This window comes from Sminthopsis crassicaudata, chromosome 4 (genome assembly GCF_048593235.1).
Source record: "Sminthopsis crassicaudata isolate SCR6 chromosome 4, ASM4859323v1, whole genome shotgun sequence".
NCBI classification, from domain to species: Eukaryota; Metazoa; Chordata; class Mammalia; order Dasyuromorphia; family Dasyuridae; genus Sminthopsis; species Sminthopsis crassicaudata.
The window spans coordinates 100,072,190-100,092,605 of NC_133620.1; the positions used below are offsets into that span (position 1 = coordinate 100,072,190).

General features: G+C 41.8%; 1 protein-coding gene across 5 annotated transcripts in view; it reads right to left on the reverse strand.

The window, feature by feature from the left end:
* Positions 1-20,416, reverse strand: part of PLEKHA6 (pleckstrin homology domain containing A6) — a 202,780-nt gene that overhangs the window by 56,390 nt on the left and 125,974 nt on the right. The window contains exon 1 of one of the 5 annotated variants that reach the window (XM_074308906.1): positions 18,534-18,811. The exons of the other annotated variants lie outside the window; for them this stretch is intronic. The gene's annotated coding sequence lies outside the window, so the exon portion shown is untranslated. Of the gene's footprint in view, positions 1-18,533; positions 18,812-20,416 lie in introns of those variants that run through there. 5 annotated transcript variants of the gene reach the window in all.

Here is a 20,416-nt window from a genome sequence, read left to right on the forward strand (position 1 = left end):
ACCCGCCGAGGGAGATGGGCTTGATTGAATAAGTCTCCCCCTTAGTCTGCCCAGCCCTTCTATGGCAACAGAGGCTTAATTAATGAAGAGGCGGCTGTAATCATCTCCTCAATGACAAGTTCCCTTTGGAAACTACACCAGGTTGCTCTTCCCAAGACTTGATGATTACAGAACTAACGAGAGGGAATACCAGCAGGCTTCGGTCCGGGAATAGGGTTGGTGGAGGCTAGGAGTTGGTGGAGGGAACCCTGGTCCTGGCTTCAGGGAAAATGGATCAGAAGCTTCCTCCCGGAGCATCTAGGGGAAGAGGGGAGCAAAAGGGAGAAGAGAGGGAGATGGGCCTGATGTTTATTCCTGAAAATCTTCCCAGATGCAAGACGATACATTCCAGCCGGTGACTGAAATCTACACAGAAGCAGGCAAGTTCATACGAAAGTCCTTTATTCCCCTGAATTCTCAGTAGTCCGATAATGGCTCCACATCCACCTCGTTTTCTTGCTATTTCCCAGATCCTTGGGACAAAAGCCCTTCTAAGTCCATCCTCTTCCCCTGCCTCCAGATAGGACCGAGCACTCCCCTCCCCTGCTCCCAAGTATCTCACGGGTTCTTCATGATCACAGATGGGGCTCATCATGTCAGCAAGTTCTTCCTGATTCCCAATTTAAATCCATATTGACTCAATGTCAGCCCATCCCGCTCCTTGGGGGTGATGGACAACAGTAGCTCCTGCTGGTTTCCGTTTTTGTTTTTTTTTTCCCCCCAACAGCATCAAACATTCTATTGACATCACGGACAGCTGTCAAGGTAAAATCTGTGATGACATAGCAAACATCAAGGGGGAGTCGCTAATATTATTCTTCGAAGATACAAGTTGGTTCAGAGAACTTCATAACCGAGGCAGCAAAATGCCTGATTTCTCCCTGTCAAGGGAACGAGGTAGCCTGATTTCAAATGAGCTCAGCCTTCAAAAGCATTTAAATAATACCCTGTTAAATAACTCTATTGAGCAGTTAATTCATCCTGCTTTTGGGAGGCTAGAGCAGGGGTTTTACATTTTTTAACTGGTTTATATAAACATTTTATAACATGTAAAACTCTCTCTTCTGAGATGAAATCGTGTTATATATGTGTTTTATGTGAGATGTTGAACTAAACCTAATTTCTGCCCTACTTCTTCCCAGTTATCCTAGCAATTTTTGTCAAACAGGGAGTCCTTAACCCAGTAGTTTCTGGATTGAGTTTATTGAGTATTATGTTTTGTTACTTTTGTGTATGGAAATTCATAATTAACAGCAATAATAATTGATATCATTTATATAGGACCGATCATGTGCCAAACATTGTGCTAAGTGTTTTACAAATATCTCATTTGCCCAGCCCTTCTGGGAACAAAAGCTTAATGAACGAAGAGGTGGTTTTTACAATAATCATATGAATCATTTAAATTTCAGTCTTTCTGACTCAACTCCCTCCCCTCAATCCCCACTCACCCTAACCACTATATCATCTATTTTGAAAAGGAACAAAGAACCAGTTTGGAGCTCAAACAGAAGGATTTGGGTAGGAGGAGGGGATGACAGTTCCATCCCAGCTTCAGTGTACCACTTTAAATAGTCACAAACTACTTATTTACCTGGAGCATCTAATCCCTCAAAAAAGTTCTGCCATATACTATCTGTGTGACATTGAGCAAGTAAATAAACGTCTTGGGCCTCAATTGCCACATCTGTAAAATGAAAGATTTGGGCTTTTGAGGTTCCTTAATAAATCTTTATTCCAAATAACAATCTCTTAGTTTTTGCTCTGAGACCTTATTATGTTCTTCATTCAGCAAGGGCTGAGGGAGAAAAGGAAATACCACTGGCTGGTAAAAGGGCTAATGTCCCCCCTAAGAATCCCTCCACCTTTCCTTTCCACAAATGCCTTATCATGAATGTGGGGCTGGGGAGGGCCCATTGAAGCCTGGATCTCTCAATACCAACTCCTGCCCCTCTGTACTCAGAACTGGGCATCATATAGCTGTAGATACACTTTTTCTTTGTTCTCCTTGCTTGCTCAAAAAGTTAATTACTTCCTTTCTATAAGAGCAACTCTGGTTTTGCCATGTCACCCCACACAAAGCTTCCTGGCCAGGTCCCCCACACACAAATATACAGCTTGGTTTTGCTCCATTTTCATTAGGAGGGAAAGAAAATAAAACTCATCTTCACAAAAGGAGGAGAACTGGGGCTGGCACATGAGGAAAATGATTTCTCTTCCCCTGAAAGAAGAAAATATCCTCTTTTCAAGTCAAAGAGGCCTCTCACAGGCTTTGGTTAAAGTATAAAAGTTAAATTACCTCTTCAATGGCCCAGAAAGGTACAGTGAGGAAAAAGAAAAAGAATCTCAGGGGTCTCCCTTACTAGTTATCTTCTCTCATTTAGGCCCAGGAGCCCCACAATTAAATTATCAGTCAAGATGGCTTATCCAGAGCTATTTGCAATTTAATTCCATAGATATCTGTTAAGCAACAGCTAGTATTTATAGAATAATAGCTAGAATTCACACAGAGCTTTAAGGTTTGCAATGAATTTTACAAATATTACTTCATTTTTATCCTCACAACAACCTTGGGAACTAGGAGGTATTGTTATCCCCATTTTATAAATGAGAAAATTGAGGAAGGCAGAGATTAATTGTCTTGTCCAGGCCTAGTGCTCTATCTCCTGAGTCACCTAGCTACATCTAAAAGCCTATTGTATACCGGGCTCCATGCTGTGCCTCAAAAGGCAAAGATGGAAAATGGCAGCTCCTCATGCTCCAAGAACTAAATTAAGGAGATGTAATATGTGTACAAATAAACAAGCTACAAGGTAGCTTGGAGGCAAAGAAGAAATCCAGAAGAAAATTTGATCTAAGAAAAAAATCTAAGGAAATTTGAGAAGAAAGCTCACTTCTAATTGGGTGCCAACTGAGCAAGAACCTATTATTATGCCTTGAGCCAACTTTCCAGACCTTGAAAGAATCATGGATGGAATAAGATGGAAACGGAGGTAGAGCAAAACGGGTGCTGATGATATTTGTATCATTACTGTAGACATGGTTCTAGTTCTCTTTCTATGGCACTTATGGACATAAACAGGGGTTCTTGACTTTAGAGAAAAACTATGGGAGTCGCATAGTCCTCTCTGAATTTTCTACCTCTTTTAAGAAGGCAGGTGCAACAGATAAGGCACTAAGCCTAGAATTAAGAAGACCTGAGTTCAAACTCAGCCTCAGATATTGAGTGCTTCTGGTAAATCAATTAACTTCTTTTTGCCTTTCTTTGTTCAATGGAAATAATTATAGTACCTCACAGGGTTTTTGTGAAGATCATATGAAATAATATTTGGATTCTTTGGGCTTTACAGTTTTTTAATAATAGTTCTTTCTTTTTCAAAATGCAAAGATGGTTTTCAACATTCACCCTTGCAAAACCTTGTGTTCCAATTTTTTCTCCCTCCCTCCCTTCCTCTTTCCCTAGACAATAAGAAATCCAATATAGATTAAACATGCACAATTCTTCTAAACATAAAATAATATTTGTAAAGCAAATAACACAGTACCTTGCATATACTAAGTGCCATGTAAATGCAATCTATTATTATAAAGAATTTGCATGCCCTGAGGCAATCAAATATAATAGTTTAGTGTTCAATAATCCCAATCCAGAAACTACTGGGTTAAGGACTTGTTATTTAACAAAACCTGCTAGAACAACTGAAGAATTCTGGCAGAAATTAGATTTGGCTCAACATCTCACATATAATAGATATATACAACAACACATACTGCAAGAAGTTCCAGATAGTGCAGTTGGGTCAACAAATATTTAAGTAACCATGTGTCAGACACTGTGTTAAGCACTTGAAGACAGAAGAAAAAAAAAAAAAAAAGGCAAAAGGCAGACCCTGTTCTTAAGCTCACATTCTATATGGGGAGACCTTAGACTGAGGGGAGACACTTCCACTGGACCCAGATGATTCTGGAGGGGAAAGAGAGGTAAGTAACCTTGCACAACCCTTCCTCACTTAAATCCAATTCACTTTCATGTCCTGACATCACCCCCTTGATGTCATGGTTCTCTTCAAAAACAAAGGACAAACAACAACAATGGGAGAAACTATGTACAAACGAGAATCAATTCTATGATAAGGGGTCAATTTGGGATAATTTCAGGGCAGGTACTTGCATTTGGAGATACTGCCTTCTTTCAAAAGGCAGGCTTTGACTTGAGCTTTGAAAAAAACCAGAGTAAGACAGGAGCAAAGATAAGCAGGGAGGACATTCCTAGGGCTAGACATTAATAACAGAAGATAAAATGGTCAATTTTTATTATAAGATTGCCCGAGGAAACAGGGATAATTAGGCATGGGAAGGGGATGAGAACTGCCCAATGGGAATATACTAAAAAGAAGCAAACAAGACAAGAGATAGGATCAGTTCAGTTATAGTTTCCCCTTCCACCATCCTTCTCTAAAAGGCTCCAAAAGGTGTTCATGACATGGCTGTTATTGTCACAGATAACTAAATCCTTTGCCATCTAAAAATGGCATATGGATGAACTCAAGGTCAAATGGTAAAAATAAATGGAAATCTCTCTTTGGGGACTCCCATTTGGTCTTTAAGAAGCCTCCTGATCTGTTCTCCCACCTTTTTATGCTCTAACTCATTTCCTCTTTTCCAAAGAGCCTAGCCAATCACTAAAGAGATGTGGCCTCAGTTGAACTGAGATCTGTTGAAGACGTGGGCTTAAAAAAGTCAAGGTCTCCCACCATATCCAGGGTCATCTCCAGTCATTCTGACCTACATCTGGCCACTGGACTCAGATGGCCCTGGAGGGAAAAGTGAGGCAAGTGACCTTGCATAGCTCTCTCACTTAAATGCAATTCACTTGCATGTCACCTTCCTGATTTCATGGTCCTCTTCAAGACACACAGCTAATCCTCACTCACTAATCTAGTAATAGGCATTATCCCTCTCATGAATATGTGCATTTTCGTAGACCCTCTCCTAGCAAGAATTGGACGAGACAGACCCTAGCCCAAAAAGCATCTGAACAGGAATCCCCTCTACGATATCCCTAACAACTAGTCATCAGGCTCTTATCTGGGGCAGCAAGGTTGCACAGAAGATAGAATGCTGGGAGTGCACAGGATTAAAATCTGATTTTTAAAAATTAAATAAAATTTGACCCTAGATACTTAGTTAGCTATGTAACCCTGGACACAAAATTTAATCTCTGCCTCAGTTTCTTTAACTGTAAAATGGGAAGACATAATAGCACCTATGATCTAACTATGAGCATCAAATGGGATAACAATTATAAAGCATTTAGTAGAGTTTCTAGATGGAGAGATCTATCTGGAGAGAGATGGAGAGATTAAATATCATTACCTATTACTACCACCATCAGAGATTTCCAGTATTAAGGAAGTCATTCCCTCCCAAGGCAACCCATCCCACTTGTGAGCACAGCTAATTGTTAGGAAATTTTTCTTTACATCGAAACAAAATCTTCCTCTCATTAACATCCACCCATAATCCTTAGAAGGCAATTCTGCCTTCTAAGGACAAAAAGAACCAACTTCCCAATACTGAAGATGGCAGCTGTCCTCCCATGGCATAGCCTCCAATGCTGAATGACTGTTTCTGAATGAGAACCAGCTTTTCAACACACTTCTTAAAACATGGCTCTCCACGCACAACACAGATGTGGCCTGGCCAGAGCAGAATACAGTGAGATAACCCATTTTTTTCATTTTGGACATAATAATTTTCTTAATTCTTCCATTTTTATATAGAGATCTTGAAAAAGGAAAAGCCTTCTTTAAGCCCTAAGGAAATAACTCATTCCAGGAGCCCTGACAAGAAATGGAGGAAATTTATCTTTCTCTTTAGCTTGTCTTCCAACTTGTAAGGTTGGGTTAGATTGCAGTCCACTCCACTTAGGGATACCTATAATTCTCTGCAAATTTTCCTTTACACTAAAACCAACTTCTCGATTGAAACTTCTACTCGGTTCTGCTGTCTTGGATCAAGCAGAATACATGTGACCTTTCACAAAGAACTGAACACAGTAATCATATCCTTCCTTCCCTCCCTCCTGCTTCCTTCCCCTGCTAATTCTTCTTTGGGCTAAAACACCCTCAGTTTCTTTCATTCATCCTCATAAGATATAATTTCCATCCCAATCACCCTCCCTCTGGATGAGATCCTGTTTATCAATATTTTTCTTGATATAAGGTAACCAGAACTCAGTACAGATTGAATTCATCCCCCACTGTCTGCCAAAGCAATATCCCTAAAGCACACATCTGGGTATGTCAACCCCTTGTGACTCCCTATTATCTCTCAGGTCAAATCCAAACTCTGGTGGCAGTTAGGGCTATGCAAGCCTTGGCTCCAAACTGCCTTCCCAGAGGGATGACATAGGACTCCCCTTCACATGTTCTATAGTCCAACCAAACCAGCCCCCTCGATATGCCTCCCACACTGCAGCATTCTTTCACCTGTCACCTTGCCTTTGCACAGGCTAGCTTCAGTGCTGGGAATGGATTCTTCAATCACTTCTGCCTCTCAAAATCATTAGTTTCCTTCAGACTGCAACACCATCTTCTACATGAGAATTTGCTGATGCCCTTCCCTCAGGTTGTTAGTGTAACCAGAGTAGTTATTTTGTATAAACACGCTGGGGAGGGAAGAGGGGAAAGCAGGGAGGGAGGGAAGTTAGGAGACAAGTTCAAATTCAACCTCAGACCCTTACTGGCTATGTGAGTCACCAAACCTCCACCTTCCTCACTTTAACTTAACTATGAACCAGTACCTACCATCCAGGGTTGTTGTGAGGATAAAATTATATAATTTCTGTAAAGCACTTAGCACTATGCCTAGAACAGGGTAGGCAATAAATATTTCCTTCCTTCCACCTTCCTTTCTTCCTTTTCTTCTTTCTTTCCTCCCTCCCTTTCCTTCCTTTCTTCCTCCTTTCCTTTTTTCTTCCTTGTTTTCTCCCTTTTTCCCTTCTTTCTTTCCTCCCTCCTTCTCTTCCTCTTTTTCTTTTTTCCTCTCCCTCCTTTCCTCCTTTTTTATTCCTTTCTTCCTCTCTTCTTCCTTCCTTCCTTCCTACATCCCTTGTTTTCCTCCTTCCTTTCTATATTTTTACATGTGCACATTTTATTTCCCCAATAAAGTTAGGAACTGTTGTATTTTGATTTTTGGAAACCCACTTCCTAGCACAATACCTGTCACATAGCAGATGTTTAATAAAAGCCTGCTGATTAATAGCAGTTCTAAAAGGAGGGAATTTGGACAAGAGAGATCTCTCAAGTTCTTACAATAACTCAAAACAGGTCTCTCCCTTTTCTTTTAACTTCCTAATTTCGGACAAATGTCTACTTTTCCGCTTTCAACCCGTACAGTTAAAGGTCACAGATATTGGAGACCCTTAAGTCAATGACATTCCTCATAACTGAAATAATAACTATAGAGAAAAGAAACATATAGATATATAGATATATATATATGGGGGGGGGGGGATTGTCCAGTCTTTCCAGGAACTTGTTTCTACCTAAGATTTTTTTTGTATTAGACACAGCTCAAAAGTGTCATAGAATGACAGAATTTCAGAGAGAAAAAAGACCTTGATGGTTATTGAGTTTAAATGATATTTGGGAAAGAATCCTCTCTCCAATACCCAACAATTGTTCATGGAGGCTTTGTTGGCAAACTTCAAGTGATAAGAGCTCACTATCACCATCCTACTATGGTTTCAATTGTTGGGAATTTTTCCCTCAAAAAACCCCTCAATTTGTCTTTTTGCAAATGCTTTCAAACACTGGTAGTTCTGCCCTCTAAAGTCAAACAAAACAATTAATCTCTCTTCCATAGGAAAGACCTTGCAGACAGCGAATATTCCCTACCTTCAACTTTCCTGTTTAAACATCCCTAATTTCTTCAACCAATCTTCATATGGCAAGATTAGGAAGCTATTTACCATCCTGGTTGTCCTACTGGAGGACAACTTATCCATGTTTTCCCCAAAATATGATGCTCAGATTTGATCACAATATTCCCTCTGTAGTCTGACCAAAGCAGAGAACAATGAGACTATCGTTCCTTTTTTTTGGAAACTCCTTTGAGAGGTAGTATAGTGTGATGGCACACTAGGGAAAAACCAGGTGGTATAAAGGATAGCGTACTGGGCTTAGAATCAGGAAGACTCATTTTACTGCATTCAAATCTGGCCTCAGATGCTCTGTGACCCTGGGCAAGTCACTTAATCTGGTTTGCCTTCTTTCCTCATTTGTAAAATGAATTAAAAAAAGAAAATAGCAACCTACTCCAGGATCTTTCCCAAGAGAACCCCAGGAGACTTATGGCAAGAGGAATAGGATCATGAAGAACAAGACATGGCCTAAATAAACTAACACAACAAATGGCATGGTAGAGAAAGAATCAGTCTAAAAGTCAGAAGATCCACATTCAAGTCCCATCTCTGACACAAGTCAAAGCAAGTCATAACTCTAACTGTTCCCAGACAATTCTTAAGTAAATTGAAAATACCTGAAAATCTGCATTGGCAGAGGGAGAGAAGAAAGAGAAGGAGAAGGAAAAGAATGGTTTTCTTCTGTGACTGAAGATTCTCTTTGCTTTTTTGGCTGTTCAAACATATTGTTGGTTTATATTAAGATTTCAGTCCACTAAAACCCCAATGTTTTTTCCCTCAAATTGCTATTTACCCATGTTTCCACCATTTTATATTTGTGAAGTTAAACTTTTTTTTTTTTTTGCTCTGAGACAATTGGGGTTAAGTGACTTGCCCAAGGTCACACAGCTAGGAAGTATTAAGTGTCTGAGATCACATTTGAACTCAGGTCCTCCTGACTTCACCAGGGCTGATTCTCTCTCCATTGTACCATCTAGCTGCCCCGGGGAGTTTGTTTTGTTTTGTTTTGTTTTTTAACTTAAGTGCAAGCTTTTACATCTTGGACACAGAGCTGTGATTTCATGGTAATAGTGAACTCCCACTACAGGAGCCCCTACAGCTGCAATGGACTATCCCTGTCCTTTTAAAGTAGTTGCCTAGAGTTCTAGGTTTACAATTACTCTGAAATAGAGTTACTTTCTTGCTAAATTCTGAGGTTGCCCGTAGGAACACTTGTGATTTCAACAAGCACAATACTAGAGAGATACAGACACCAGAACTGTTGAATAATTATGAAACAAATATAATTTAGCTGATTATAAATAAGATATGAAGATGTGATTATAAATCATAAAATAAGGTGGGGATGTTTGTAGAGAGGATCTAGAATTTAAACCCAGGATGCTAAGAAAATATAAGTGAAAGGGCAGATTTCAGAACTTCATCATCTAAGTTTGAAACTAAAAGTGATAGACAGTATTAGTTAATGGTGTTTCTTTGAGAAGGGGGAATGACTGGAAGCCAAGAACCAGAAAAGTCACTTAGTTCTAATTGATTTGCCTTAGACTTCATTCCCAATGACTTGTTGAACAACTATTATGTGAATCAACTTATTTTAGCAGAAGTACCTGTTTGACACAGATATCTACCTTTTTAAGGTAATTTTATGGATAGTTCTTGAAAGTGAAGAACAAAGATTATAGTTTCAGAGTCATGAGTTACTTTAAGCACATAAGCTTTTGGCATTCACGTTTCCTTGGAAAGTTTCTGCAGATGTATTCCCAGTCCTTCCCACAGATATCAAGGTAGAAAAATATATTTCATGGCTATACATAGTGTCATATTATTCATGCAACTACTATAATGCGTGTGGGCCAGTGGTAGTATAACATTATTGCTTTTGCCTTGTTGTTATATTTAAGATCTAAAAGTTTATTATTATCATTGCTTGGTCATATAAATAAATGGAATCAATGGGTGCTCAAAAACTAGAAGAAGCAGAAATATATTTCTTTATAACAGGATTATCTCTAAGATTCTGAGAGAATTTAAATATAACTACATAGCTCCACATGATGATGATCCTTCTGCAGGAACCCAGACTTTCCAGTGTGAGAGTACTTTGGAGTGATTTAACCAACTTAGAGAGTAGATAGATGTCTACAACCCCCTATGAGAGATGGGTAAAGAAACACTAGTCCATACATCCATTACACAGATCCAGAAACCTATAGTCAGAGAGTTGTCAAGTGATGCTGAGAAGTTAAGCAATCAGGGTCACAAAACTCACAATCAAGTCATATTGTCTGGACTCCAATCCCCCATCCCAAATGATATGTTTCCTCTCACTTTGCATTTATGAATTTTGTATTTCATATTTTTCATCTTAGGCCCAATGTTCTAACTAATCAAGATCTTTTAGAAATCTAATTTTGTCATTGAGGATGTTAAATATCTCTGCCTATTTTGTGTCATCTGTAAATTTAATAATTGTACTATTTTTACTTTTAACCAAGCAATTGATAAAACTATTAGCAAAAGCAGACTACTAGAGACTTCTTTGCAAACCAGCATTGAACCATTTAAGGATTCCTCTTTGGATCCAGACATTCAAACTATTTAACTATACTTTTATCAATGGACTTGATTTCCAAGGTCCTTTCCAATACTAATGCTATGATCCTATGATCATAGGCCATATATACACACACATAGCGAGACTCTGGTCCAGACATCTATCAACAGTTAGTTTTGTACTTTTCTTAGTCTAGATCCCATGAATATGTGGCAAATGATCTTGTAGGGATAGATACAAAAAAATTTTTAACTGAGTTGGGGAAGAAAAATGTTCCCTCCCTTAACAGTCTGCCCTTCTATCTCCATTTCCAATGTTGGGGGCCTGATTTATCTCCAGCTGTTTCTTCTCTATAGTGACTAAGAAATTTGCTGATGAAGAATTAACTCTCTTCTGGACTCTTGGATCTAAGGATAGCTTTGGCTGCTGAGATCACAGTTCATTATATCTGGACCAGAGTCAGGAGTGGGTGGGGACAAGGGCAATATGTCTTACCCCCGTTTCCTCTTATTTCTCTCAATGGCAAATTCCAACTATGGGCCTTCTCCAAAAAAGGATTTCTGTTGGTGAGGGAGTAGAATTGTAAAGAGGAGTAGGAGGAGATCCATATCCCTGCTCTTCTCCTCCTGTTTCCTCACATCATTATGCTTCATGTTTCAGCAATCTTATCTGCCCCTACATTCCCTCCCAATTAAAAACCAATTCTGTTTACATTTCTCCATCCAACATTCTGAGCAGAATGACTCCTGAAGCTCCTCTGGTCATTCCTAGCAAAAAACCCACTTCCCTAGACAGTCTCCCACTCTCCAAAAGCCCTTCTGTTCTTGAGCTACTATTGCCACACCCCAGAAGTTGTTACATGAGGCAATTACTGTATGTGTTGTCCCAAATATTCTGGGTGCCTAGATGCTTGAAACAGGGAGCAGGAAGAAGTCCCTTGGGTCTTCTCTTTCCTATGTACTACAAAAGCTAAAACTAAGGGGGCTAGAAGAGGAGGCCCCAGCCCACATCCTGCCCGAGGCCATTTGTGTGGCTTCCACCCAGTCTTGTTCTTGGCTCTCTCCTCTCCTTTCTGCTTCCTTTCCTTTCCTCCCTCACTCCACCCTACTCTATCTCTACCTCCTAAGCCAAGAGTTATTTCTAGCACAGTTAGGGTGGGACAAGTTCGACTAAGAAGGCTGGACATACATCCCCAAGACCAAACCTTATGACTGAGTTTCCAAGGTGTCAGGCTACTACTATCCTTTTACCATTCCACCATTCCTCCAGGATGGGAAAAGGGACAGAGAATAAAAGTGTCCTGTTGTCATTAGGGAACAGTACCAACCTAAGCTCATTCACTTCTCTTTTCTTTTTTCAGTAGAAAAATTCCTTGCTAACTTTGGAATGGCTCAGGACAAAGAGAGGAGAGATTCAAATAATATATTATCTCTTCAGCCTCCTCCATCTTCTCCTTCCCTGAGTTCACAACAAGGAACAGAGTTTTTGTTTCAAAGAGCAAAGAGGAGAAAGCTATTGCCCAAGGATTCCAAGGACATTGGAAGCCCGGATTAGCCATGTTTTATCATCAGCATATAACTTCCCTCTCTATTTTCTCTGCATCTTCTCAGTCCTTGAAATGTGACATATTTGCTTGGCTCCCCATGATCTAAGATCCCCAGATATAGAACCTGTCCTCCTAAAGCCCTTTCTAACTCAAAATATATGAATCTATGATCGTGGGGAACCTCTCTCATCACATCATGAATCAAATATCTGAATTCTGATTCTGATTTCTTATTAGTATCTGGATGTGGGGATTTCAAAATATAATTTATTATCAGTAAATGCCCTACTCATTAGAAAGATAATTAAATGTCACCTCCCTCATGATTTCTTGAGGTCCCTTGCAGTTCAGCTCCAAATTCTATGACCTCAGAGAAAGCATCAGGACAGGCAGAGTTAACATTCTTGACCTTCAGAAACTAGTCCCTTTACACATATTTCTCTTACTCTGTTCCTTACAGAGTGGGTGAGGAAACAGTCTATCTCTGGCTTTAGTTTTTCCTGCTGACATCTTTTTGAGCCATGTCCTGCTAGAGAGTTAGTTCCAACTTCTTGCAATCCTCTCTCATCCCTGTTTCTCTCTCCTGATGATCATAGACAAGAACAGGGTCTCTCAGTTAAAAAGGGCCAGTGGTAGCAGGACCCATTTTGAGTATCCAGTTCTGGTTTGGGACACAAATCATTGCTCTCCAGAGAATTTGGCAACGCAGCTGTTAACTTCCAGACTTTGTAAAAGACCATTCAAACAAACTCTTTCCACTCCTTTAGTCAACAGATTTGAAACTTGTGTCCTAAAAGCAACCCCACCCTATCCAGGGAAAAGGAATTCTGCAGAATAAGTGTTTGGAACATAACAAAAGCCTGAATTGGCTGACCTTGCTTCCATTTCTACTCCAAGAAACTAGCAAAATGCCTGCTTCTCAATCCCCCTCTTCATCAGGTACAAGCTGTTCTCTACCTCAATTTCCCGATATGAATAGACTCCAAGAAACATTTTCTTTTGCAGCTCTTCACTATAATATAGAATATGATACAATGAGTGAGTGTATTATCTGTGATGGGGTCTTATCCCTCTGCTATACTAGAATCTCTTTGAACCAAGCTAAATTCTATCTCACCCTAGGATAGTACTCTGCACAGAGTAGGCACTTAATACATTTTTTGTTGCTTTGAATGTGAATAATGGAACCAATTACGATACCAATGGTAACAATGGGGCTAAATAAATGGCACCTTGCCCAAGCAGAGGACAGAATGCCCTTCCCCATCTGCTCAAGCAGCCATGTGGAGAAGGGAGAGTACATGTTCTCAAGAAACTTACAGGGAAGGAAAAAAAGTGGGGGAGGGGAAAGTAGCATGACTGAGACAAACAGTCCTAATATGGGAAAAGATTGCTAGAGTTGAAATGAGTCTGAATCCAAGTCCAGTTTCTACCTACGTGACTGTTTGCAGGAATTTGGACTAAGGTCCCAGCTATGATCCTTTGCTTTTTTGAGAACTCTTCTAGAAGAAAAAGGCAACCAATTCCCATTTCACAGATGGAGAAGCTGAGGTCTTAAAACATGAAGCTAAGAGACAGTCAGTCAGTCAGTCAACAAGAATTTATTTGGCACATTCTACTCGGCTGCATTTCTTAAAATCCTTCAAGGCTCAGTTCAGATGCCATCTAACAATATCAACAACAAGAAGAACAATAACTAATATATTTATGCTTAGGGGAATCAGTACAGAATCTAAGCTCTCTCTGTTTCCTTCAGGCCCCGATGTCTGTCCATCCCATTGAAGGAAAGAAGTTAATGATTCAGGATCTTTTAAGTCCCTCTCTGGATAGAACATCTAAAAAAACTAATGAGAGCTGTCAGCCCCTTCCTGCTGAAACACTGAGAGCCCAGATCTAGATTAAACCATAGTTTAAACCCCCATATGGAATCTCCTAAATGAAAGTGGGGTTCACAAAACTGTGATTTCTTATCAATAACTGAATGTGGGAATCGAAAAATTATGATTTATTACCAGTAAATATTTGATTTGTATACCTATCATATACCTATATACCCAGGGTCACATCAAAATTCTCAGGGGAAAAGGAGTGGAAAAGGAGAAAAGTTTAAGAAGCCCTGATCAACAGTCAGTCCCAGAATGTTCACAGTGATCTTTACTGTGGGGATAATCCTAGGACAGTGTGAGGGGACAAAGCCTGTGAATGTTGATGCTTTGAATCCCCGCAGTGTGTACTGGATATGTACCTGCCACGATGGAAAGGACATGAATGTGTCATCTGGGCGGCAACTCATGCTTGGATTTTCTTATAACATTTAGAGTTCACAACCTGGACTCTCCTCCTTGGTAAGGAATACATATTTGCAGATTGATGGCTTGTTATAGATAGAAGGGGTGGAGAGATTCTTGCCATATATGGTGCATGTGTGTGTATGTGTATGTGTACACGCAAGGGAGCGTGCAAGGGAGGGCTAGGAGCTCTCTAGGCGGCTCACTGAGAGATTGGCCAGTTTCCATGGCCTCTGAGCCCCTCCTCTCCTGCTCCCCCGCCCAGCCAGGCAGCCACGACCCTGATAAGACACTACAAAGGGGAGGCTTTGTCTGGAAAAGAGGAGGCCTCAGCTTCTTCAGCAATCCCCGCTGGGGGGGAAGGGATGTCAGACAAAGCTCTCGCTTTAGAGATCCCACCCTTCCAGGCATCTGCAAAAGGTCTGAGGGAAGAGAGAAGCAGGAGGGGAGGGCTGGATACCTGTGGTCACCTCCATTTCTATCTCAAGACAAAAATTTTGACTCACTTATTGCTAGTATGATCTTGGGCAAGTCATTTGGCTTAGCCACTGGGCCTCAGTTTCCCTGTCTATAAAGTGAAGGGTTTAGATGAGACAACTTCTAACTTTCCTTCCAATTCTATATCTATCATGCTATGATATTCTTTAAAGTTATTTATTTGTTTAAAACAAATACAAAATAGAAAAAGAAAGAACAAACGTTGCCATGTCTACAGCAGAACATAGAAAAGGATTCAAAATATAAAGCAACAAATTTCCATTTCAGTAATAAATACTATACTTTGCTTCCTTGTAGGCTTTCTTTTGTCCTTTATTGTGCACTTTTTAATTTGTTCTTTTTCCCCCTCTCCCCAAAAGGCCACGATTAAGCATGACTATATTTATATGGACATATATTATATATGCTCATACACATAATTCATGCCTATATAGAGATATAATCATATACATATACATACATTCACATATATTTATGAAAAACCATGCTATATTTGTTTGCCTCTTTGTCTCTGAAAGTGGATAACGTCTTTCTTCATAAGTCCAAGTCTTTCCACATTTTCCTAAATCCACCAACATCATATGATATTTTCCCTATCTCACCTGGGAAAGGGATCTGCCTTATGGATTGGGAACAGGGGAGACAGGGAGACAGAGGTTTCTGGAGCTTCCCATGTAGTCAAGGGGTTGGGGGGTTGCCTGCCAAAGGCTTAGAATGACAGGAAACTCCTCAATTTACTGACTGGGAGGCCCCTTTGGGGGCAGAGCAAGGATAGGGCCAGAAACACCCTGCCAGTGGGTGGGATACAAGCCGAAAATCCTCACAGAAAGAGCCCCAATTTTCCCAGGGATTTTGGGTCTTAGCTCTTAATTCTTCCATCTGTAACATGGGAACACACTCCTTCTGGTCCCACTTAAACTGCCAAGGGTAGAAAATGAGGTCCAACAAGAAAAGGGAGCTTTTTGGAAAGGAAGCTGTGGTAGAATTCTAGTCACTCTCTGTAAATGTGTCTTTATAAGCAAACTTCCTTGTCAGCTGTAACTCATCAGGGATGATGGAATTTAGAGCCGAAAGGGCCCTCACCCTGGGAGAGCTCATCCAACTCATTTTGTAGAAGAGAAAACATATCCAAAATAAGAAAGGTGACTTGGCAAGGGTCACCCAAATAGTAAATGACAGAGAAAGGGTTCCAATCTGCAGCCTTTGATAGCAAAACCCGGGCTTCTTTCCTCCCCACCCTCATGGACTTCAGGCTGCTTTTTCTTATCAACCCAATAAAAAACAAAAAGAAAGAAGGGAAATATTTAGTCTGGAAAGGCCTAATTGAAATTATTCTGCATACTCTACAGTCTGGGATTTATTTTTACTACTATTTATTCCCTTATAAGATTGTCATTATCACTTGCCCAAAAGAAAGCAGTCCCAGGTAGGACTGGAGGAAGATGATAGAAAGGCAAATTAAAGATAACTCAAGATGCTGCCACCGAAGGGGCAAAGTAGCAGTTTAGAGACACAGGAGACAAGTCCTTCCCTCTTCTCCTCAGTGGGTTATTACTGAATTCCAGGTCAATTTGGGGAGCTAATAGGACTAGGCCTGGAGTCACAAAGACTCATCTTCCTGAATATAAATCCCGTCTCAGACCCTTCCTAGCTGTGTGACTTTGGTCAAGTCACTTCCCCCAGTTTTCCTCATCTGTAAAATGAGCTGGAGAAGAAAATGAAAACCAGTCTAGCTATGCGACTCTGGGCAAGTCACTTTCCCCTGTTTTCCTCCATTTCCTCATCTATAAAATAAGCCAGAGAACATGAGATACCCCGCTAGCTGTGTGACTCTGGGCAAGTCGCTTCATTTCACCTTGTATGCCTCAGTTTCCTCTGCTGTAAAGTGGGATAATAATAGCAGTTACTTCCCAGGATTGTTTTGCAGGATCAGAGGTAAGTGGCTGTTGCTGTTGTTATTGTTAGGTGGCATCTGAACTGACAGGCCTTGAAGGATTGTAAGAGGTACGGCTGAATGTGCATTCTGGGCTGGGGGGACTGCCCACCAAGACAGTGCAAGATGTATCAATGCTGCCCCCAGGGACAACAAGGGTCATTGCTTCTTTCTTCTCCAGCCCCTCCTCCCCAGGGTTGATCACGAGAAAACAGCCTGTCCCTAAACAAACAGCATGTGACCCAAGCGGGCACTAGGTTGCCCAGAATGCCCATGAGTGATTCCTGGCCAAAGGGAGGAAGAATGGAAGAAAGAAAAAAAAGAGGAAAAGAAATCTCCCAAATCAGGGCTTAGGCAGAAAGACAATGCCTATGGAACAAAAGAGATGATCTCCCCAGACACTTGGGGGAAAGACAGCGGTGGGATGGACCTGTCCCCCCCCCCACGGACCTCCATGGAGAAGGGAGATGTGGCGCCCCGTGAGACCTGAGCGACAGGGGCTGTTCCTACAGATCCCACACTGCCAGGGCTAGGGGAGAACAGACTGTGCGCTGACCAGCAGTCGCCCAGCTGACAGGTTAGTCGGTTTCCAGCCACCGTCCATCTCGGACGGTCTGCGTTCTGGCTGCCACGATCATCCCAGGGGAGGGAAGTGGAACCGTCCTTTTGGCAAGGGGTGAGGGAACGAGTCATAATGGGGGTCCGCTCAGAGCCTCTCCAAAATGTTTGTGAGCCTTCTCCAACCCCCGCTCCTGTCTGAGCTCATCCCTGACACAATGACTTGTAGAGGGAATGGGGGAGAAGGGTGCTTAGGCAAGGAGACAGGGCAATCAGTGAGGAGATAGGACGGCTGATAGCAACAGATCTCTCTCTTCCTCCCCCAAAGTTCAGAGAAAGGCTCCGTATCTTCACATTATCCTATCATTTATCCCACTTCCTTCCCAAAGGAGGGGCAGAAGGGCAGACAGGATTCAAGCCAAGAGAGAAACAAGCTAGTCGTTCTGCTCTCCATGCTGCTCAATATTGTATCACACACACGACCTTCTGCTGAATGAACAAGCTCATAAAACTCCCAACAAAGAAGAGGGAGAAAAAGCTGTTCCCGTCCTTCCCGGGGCAGCTGGGCCAGTATATATGTAAAAGGGTCCCGGAGCGGGGAGGACCCCCGTGCTGGAGCAGAGTATCTTCCGCTCTTCCCAGTTTCAGGCAGACCTTCCACACTTAAGTTATGGGACTCTCTTTCTGCAGGCTGGGCCCACCCTACTAATTCACACCTGTCCCACAAAGAGAAAGGGAGCACAGGAAACTGCAGCTTTCCTAACTTCCCTTGCATTGCCCTCTGTCCCAGAGGCCTAATTCCTGCAATATTCCTCACATCTGGGGAACAATGCCCCAGTCACCCACCTACCCCTACCCCGTGCCTGCCCTCTTCCTCTCCGTAGACAATGGCTGACAAGGGGGTAAGGAAGGCAGCTCTGGCTTTATGTGTGTTAGAGCCACTCAGGCCATTGTCTCTGTTTTAGGACAGAGGTCTACAGCTACATCTGTCCCTTTGCCTGAAATACATGTGGACAGTGACATCTGTAACTTTACATTAAAAAAACATTTTTTTAAAGCGAAGGATATGCATCTTGTTACAATAAAAGAAAAAACTAGTCCAACACATTAGCATTGTTCTATCCCGCCTCCTCTCCCGTACTCCTGAACAGCACACAATCGAACAACAGTAGACACAGAGACTCACTCACCGGCTCTCCCGAGTCCCCTCTGCATCCTCCAGCCCTGACTTCTCCCACTCCAGGAATAGAGAAGAGGTTTTCCTTTTAATACTGGCCAGGTCCCTGGTGGGTAGCAATCATTAACAGCCACACATGCTGGCTGACAGGCCCTAATGCTTTAACCCTTTGAACGCTGCTGGAGTGGCTCAGTGACTGCCAGTGGACAGCCCTTTGCACTCAGGACCTCCAGAGGCAGCTGGAGCTGGAGCTCCCACGTTGCTGCCATCTACCTGAGTAATCTGCTACCTCCCATGTGGAGAGGCAGAGTGTTCTGGTCCCACCCAGGTCTCCCTAGGATTGGAGAAGAGGCGCAACCCGAGGCAGCCAGCCCTGGCGCCGTGCCCAATTGGGTGAGCCCACATTATGAAATATTTGCCCAGAGGGCCAATGAAAGAGAAGAGATCTTAGGAGGGGATATTTTTTTTTATTTATGGAGGGAGGGAGGCAGAAATGGTCACAGCATCACTGAGTCTGGATCACCCAGGGAGCAGAGGGGAAGAGTCCCCAGGTAGATGACCACTCACCTTTTTCATCTTAACCTTTGCCTCTCTCCCTACCCTCTTTCCTTGACTGGCATAAGAATCCCTTCCTTCTAGACTTCCCCACTGACGAGCTCAAATTCCTTCTGTTACTGCAGTATCACAGCCTAGCTGAAGCTCCTCCTGTGGGATCTCCCTGTTCCAGCCAGGAGTCTGAAAACACAACCTGCAGCTCTGGAAATTAGAAAAGGGGAGACCATCAAGCACACATTATTTGCATAGGTCTGCATAAGCAATTAAGCCCCAGGTATGCTTCATTATGTGCAAAATACAGAAGGCATGACTTTGAAATCTTTTCGAAAGAGACAGATGGAGGGTGGGCAAATACTGGGCAGTCAAACACCCTCTCTATCTCTTTAAAAATAGGCAATGAATTTTGAGGAAGTCTAAATGAAGACAAGGATTATCTACTGGTATGATGAATGCAAATATATTTAGATTTATTCAAATGAACTGAGCATGGTTTTCCCATAGCACACCATTTCCATTAAGATTTGAGGGACAACCAAGGTGCCTGTGTTGGATCAGAACATCTTCTCATGAGTTAAAGATAGCAATTCTTCCTCTCCTCATCTTTGGTACTGGAGCCTATGCCACCCTTAATTACCATTTCTCCTCCTTCTACAGCCCAAACCTGTTTCAGCTTTCAACACTGCCTGATGCGGTACAGAACCCACATTGTCAGTCCCCTTATGGCCCCTGGTTCGTTTGCCTCCCAACAGTTTAACCAGAGGGACCGAAGCTGAAATCTCCTCAAGTGAAATGGCCTTATCTTATCTCTCCCTGAGCCCCTTCCCAGACCTCACACTAGCTCTGGTCTCTTAAAAGGGCTGCACCTAATTCCCACCTGCACATTTTGCCCCCAAGGACTCTTGGAAAAGAGTGGGTGGTGGGAATAGGGGGGAATGGGAACTCTTTTTTTTTTTTTTTTTAATTTAGGGGTGGAGAGAGCTGGGTGAATATAATTCTCTGCTCCTCCTTCCCTTCCTAATAGCTTTACAATCAGTCTATCAAAAAAAAAAAAAAAAAAAAAAAAAAAAAAAGAAAGAGAGAGAGAGAGAGAGAGAGAGAGAGAGAGAGAGAGAGAGAGAGAGAGAGAAAAGAGAATCTACCTGCTATTTAAGGGTCTCGCTCATTATCTGACAATGCATAGTGATTCTTTTCTTTGCCTCATCTCTGCCACCAAAAGTCTAGTTCCTATCTTAAAAACATTTCCAGCACTCGAACCATGCAAGTTTGGGTTAAAGAAAATGACTAGTCCAATGATTTTATGATGATGAGAGCCATCTACACCCAGAGCGAGCTCTGGGAACT